Source organism: Callithrix jacchus, chromosome 7 (assembly GCF_049354715.1).
Source record: "Callithrix jacchus isolate 240 chromosome 7, calJac240_pri, whole genome shotgun sequence".
Taxonomy (NCBI): Eukaryota; Metazoa; Chordata; class Mammalia; order Primates; family Cebidae; genus Callithrix; species Callithrix jacchus.
Window position 1 is genome coordinate 116,540,144 of NC_133508.1, and position 6,000 is coordinate 116,546,143.

Below are 6,000 nucleotides of genomic sequence, written 5' to 3' on the forward strand. Positions count from 1 at the left end.
AAGTTCAAAAACCAAACTGCTCTCTTGTTGAAATGCTTATAATTTCTTATTCTTTATACATTTGAGCTGTGTAATAGAATATGCAGCCTAAGTAATACATCAATTCAGTAAAAAGGAGACGTAACCAGACTTTCATGTTAGTAAAACTGGTTGAGAGTTTAATATTTCATTAAATATAATTTATGGTATTTATTTTTGTAATGTAATATAAGTACCACCAACAGCAAATCAGGCTCATCTTACATAATTTATAGTCTTTACCTGGGTTATATTTTAATGGATTGTTTTATCAACTTTTTAAAACATTTTAAAAAGAAGAATCACTTTTCAGAAAGTGTTTTAAAAATGTCACTCAAATGTGCAGACTTAGCAGAATTAATAATTTTGAAATCTGCATATTTTTTCTAAGCACTTAGTAAAGTATATTATGTATATATAATACCTATATTTCATATCTGCATATTTCATGCAGATATGAAATACGTATATACTAAAGCCCTTCAAGAAATAATTACTAAACACCACAAGTGCTTGTCACTGTGCTAGTTGCTAAGTCTACATTGGTAAATGATATAAACAAAAGTCTTTTTCCTCTTGGAACTTCATGCTAGTGAAAGGGATACAGAAAATAAGCAATAAGTAGAATAAAACAATGTATACAGTATTTTAGAAGCATAAATTTTATTTATTATATAGAAACAGATAAGAGAGATTGAGCATTCCAGGGTAGGAGTGGGTTTTCTGTTTCAGCTGGGCCTGGAGAGTCATGGTAGATCCATGACATAGAAGACTGAGTCTTGTAAATAATGGGGGAAGAATGTTCCAGGCAGAGCAAAAGAAAACCAATAACAAGGTTTGAAGGAGGGCAGTGCGTCTAGAGTAGAGGTGGTCCGGCAATGGAGAGAGACATAGTGAATAAGAATAGAGAAATAAAGAAAGGACACAAGTCATCAATGACTTTGTAGGACTTTGTAGGCCTTTGTAAGGCGTTTGGGTTTTACTATTAACAAAAATAAGTACCATAATTTTTACTTAGGTTTTAATAATGTGCCTCATGCTTTTTGTTCCAATCCCTACCTCTTTCATGAAGTAATTGTATTAATTCTTCATTGAATATGTTTCTCTTTTTCATTTTTATTATTTCATTATTTAAAAATTTTATGACTTTATTGATGTACAATTGACAAATAATAGACCACATGTATTTAAAATGCCAAATTCATTAACTTTTGACATATGTGTATGCCATGGACCCATAAATGCAATCAATGTAATGACATTTCTACCATCTCCAAAAGTTTCCTCTTGACTCCTCGTATTCCATTACGCCCTTCTCACTGTCTGCAGGGAAACCCTGAGCTGCTTTCTTTGTCATTACAGATTACTTTGCATGTTCTAGAGCTTTACATAAATGGAATGGTATAGTAAATACTCTATTTTTGGTCTGTTTTCTTTCCTTAAGGAAGAAATAAATTTTGAGACTTATCCAGGTTGTTGCATGTATCATTAGTTCATTGCTTTTTATTGCTAAGTACTATTCCATTGTGTGATTAGACCGTATTTTGGTTATCTATTCAATCGTTGAAAGACATATGGGCTATTTCCACTTTTGGCTATTATAAATAAAGCTTCTCTGGGCATTGGTATATAAGTCTTTGTATGAACATGTTTTCTTTTATCTTTTAAAAATGGAATGGCTGCGTCATATGTTAGTTGTGTGTTTAATATTATAAGACTTTGCTAAGCTATTTTCCAAAGTAGAGTGCCAACTTACATTCCCACTGGCAACATGTGAAAGTTCCAGTTGCTCCACATTTTTGCCAAAATTTTGTATGTTGATGTTCTATTTATATTATCTTTATTTTTTCTATCTTTATTGAGATACAGTTGACAAAAATTACATATGTTTAAAGTATACAATATGTTTTGCTACAAGTATACCTTGTGAAATGATTATCACAATCCAGCCAATTAACATATTCATTATTTCAAATAGTTATCATTTTGTGTGTATGATGAGAAAATTTGAATATACTCTCTTAGAAAATTTCAAGTACACAAAACAGTATTACTAACTATGGTAACCATACTGTATAGATCTCTAAAACATTTCTTTGCATAACCAAAAGGAGTACACTTTTTTTTTTACCCTTTGACCAACATCTCTCCATTTCCTTCATTCTACTTCTGCCTGTCCCCTGGCAACCATCATTCTACTCTCTGTTTCTATGAGTTCAACTTTTTTAGATTCAACATATAGGTGAGATCATGTAATATCTGTCATTCTGTGCTTGGCCTATTTCACTTCACATAAAGCCCTCCATATCCATCTATGTTGTCTCAAAGGGAAAAATTTTCCTCTGTTTTAAGGATGAGTAATATTTTATAGTATATATACACCACATTTTCTGTATCCATTCATCCACTGATGAACACTTAATTTCCTATCTTGACAATTATGAATAACACTGTAATAAATATGGGATTGCAGATGTTACTCTGACATACTAATTTTATTTCTTTTGGGCATATACTCAGAAGTAAGATTTCTGGACCATATGAGAGTTCTACTCTTATTATTTTGAGAGACCTCCATACTATTTTTTATAATGCCTATATCAATTTACATTACCATTGACAGTGTACAAGGGTTCCCTTATCTCCACATCTTTGCCAACACTTGCTATAATGTCTTTTTGATGATAGCCATTCTAACATACATTAAGTGATATATATTATTGTGGTTTTGATTTGTTTTCTCCTAATAATTAGTGACACTTAGTGTTTTTTATAGACCTGTTGGTCATCTGTATGTCTTCCATTAATAAGTGTCTAGTCAGGTCTTTGTTCAGTTTCAGTGGGATTGTTTCCTTGCAATTGAGTTTAGTTCTTTATATACTATGGATTTTAACCTTTTACTTGATATATACTTTACAAATATTTTCTTCCATCCATAGGTAATTTGTGCCATCTATTAATTATTTCTATGGAGCACAAAAGATTTTCTAGTTTCATGTAATCTCATTTGGCTATTTTTGCTTTACTACCCGTCCTTTTGGTGTCATATCTAATAAGTCAGTTTACCCAAACCAATATCAAGAAGCATTTCCCCTATGCTTTCTTCTAATAGCTTTTAGTTTCAGGTTTTAAATTTAAGTCTTTAAATCATTTTGAGGAGATTTTAAAAAATATTTATAAGATAGAGTCCAATATAATGCTTCTATACATGGATATTCAGTTTTCTCAACATCATTTATTGAAGAGACTGTCTTTTCTCCTGTTGTGTATTATTGGCAACTTTGTGGAAAATTAATTGGCTGCAAATGCATGAATTTATTTCTGTGCTCTCTGTTCCATTCATTTGTTCCATGTCTGTTTTTATGCCAGTACCATACTGTTTTGCTTACTATAGCTTTGTAGCATATTGAAATCAGGTAGTGCAATACCTTCAGCTTTGTTCTTCTTGCTCCAGATTGTATTTCTGTGCAAAATGCCATGGAGGTTTTGATAGGAATTGCTTTTAATTTTGTAGATAACTTTACGTAATAAGAAAAATGTTGATTTTGTAATTCCTAAACACTTTCCATTTAGAGTTCTAGTTTGAGATTTCTTCAACTCTTTTCATCAAAGTTTTATTGTTTTCAGTGTATGGCTCTTTCACCTCCTTGGTTAAATTTATTCCTAAATATTTTGTACTCTTTGATGCTAATAAAAAGAGATTTGGTTCCTTAATTTGTTTTTGGGATGTATATTGTTAGTATATCAAAACACTTTTTCTTTTTTGTATTTTGGTTTTGTATTTTGCCAATTTACCTAATTCATTTATTAGCTCCAATAATTTTTTATGATGGAGTCTTTACTTTTTTTGTATGGAAACAAATAATATAGACTCAAAGCATCAACTTTGATCATTCTTCATATTATTTTGTCATTATTACTATTGTCATTATTACTATTTCTAGTTCTAAGTCTAACATGCAATTATTGACCATACAGTCTGCTCATATTTTTTCCTATTTCAGTGTTTGTTTTTTCTTAATTATGTGTATGACCTCTGCTGCATATAGTCTAGATATGAATCATTTTTAGTCAAAATTTTGTCATAACCTTCTTCTGGTCTCATGTCTTTAAATTAGTTTATGGTATCATTTGTAACATTTCAATCTTTTTGTTAGATTGACTTTCATTATCCCAACATAGTTAAACAGTTTTAAAATATATTTTTATATCTTGTTTTAAATATTCTTTCTATTCTGAGGTTAAAAAAAATAAAACAAGCTGTCGACATGTTAATAAAGTATTGATTTTTTTCCTCCTCTCTCCCAGACACTGAAAGTTTTGAATTTTCTTCCTCATTTAGGCCATGAAGAGTTTATCTAACTTTTTATTTCTTTTCCATGTAAAAAGCTGGTTTTCCTAACCACTTTGAAGGGTCCTTTCCCCAGTGATTTCTAATGTCACCTCTTATTTACTCAGGTAGCTGTTTGTATATAACCGATTCTTTTGTTTATGAACTTTGTGGGAAGAAAATTTTATTTGTTATCTTTGTAACCATACTAATAAAGTTTTTCAAAGCAGAATATCATTTGAACTGGAGCTTGACAGAAAATTTACAATTCTCCAAGAGCACATGACTAGGACATAAGTTTTTCTTTTAATATTTGGTTTAAGAAATATGTATTGAAAGCAAATATAAATATAATAATTATTTTCCTATCTACTATACCAATCTAAATTTCTTACAGGCTTACATTTTCAATTTATGTTTGAATAACTATTAAACATGAGATTTTTATGTTAAAAATTCTTTTTGTTTATTCATTTAACAAAAGCCAGTTCTTCAATATCTAATCTGCAATGCACTATAGTTCAAGGCATAGGATATAAAGTCAGCCAAGTCATATCTTCTATCCTCATGAAGCCCATCATCTTTTCAGGGATAGGTGGATGAAGAAGTAACTGATGTAATAAGTGCTCTAGGAGGGATGTGTATAAAGTACAGCATAATATAATGAAGGAAGAGTTGGCTTTGCAATAGAGAGCCAGAGTCTTCACTGAAGTGATCATAACTTAGGTAAATCTCCATAAGGAAATTTAAATTCACCAGGCAGAAAAAAAATTAAAAACCATGTGTTTTCTTACCAGTAGACTGACAAGCACAAAGTCACAGAGACCTGATGGCACATGGCATGTTCGGGAAATAGCAAATAACCTTTATAGCTAAAGCAAAGACATCAGGGATGGGAAAGGAGTTGAAGATTAATCTGAAAAAAAAAATAGATTGGTGTCAGACTTTGAAGAGATTTGTATGACAAAGTTGGACATAAATCTATGGGCAAGAGGCAATCACTGAAATTTTGAAACAGGCACATCACATGATCAAACTTTTATTTCAGGAAATAACTGATGTCAGAATGATAGATGGACTGAAAGGCATAAAGACTAAGACATACTAAAGTTTATTTTTTTGTAGACAGAACAAGAAACGGATTTCTGGGTTTCTGTAATAAAATCTTCACTTGTTTTCTTGCTTCTATCTTTGCCTCCTATAGGATAATCATGACACAGCAGCCAGAGCTATTCTTTTAAAAATCAAACCAGGTCATGTCACTACTCTGCTCAACTCTTGCAATCATTCTTCAAATCGCTCAGAGTGAAAGATAAAGTCTTTATAATCAATAACTTACAAGCTCCTATCACCCGTCTGCCCTTGTCTCTTACTCCTCTTTCCTTGGTTCCCTCATTCTAGCCTTGCTGGCCTCCTTGCTGATTCTCATAAATGCTAGATATGCCCCATCTTAGGATCTTTGTCTTATATATGCCGAGTTAATTCTCTTATTGCTTTTAAACCTTGACTCAAGTGTCACCCTCTCATTGAGGGCTTCCCTGGTCACCCTATTCACGATTGCAAACATCCCTCTCTTCCTAGCACTCACAATCGTCTATGACCTGCTCCACATTTCCTCCCAAAGCATTTGTTATCTTCTAACATATTACACA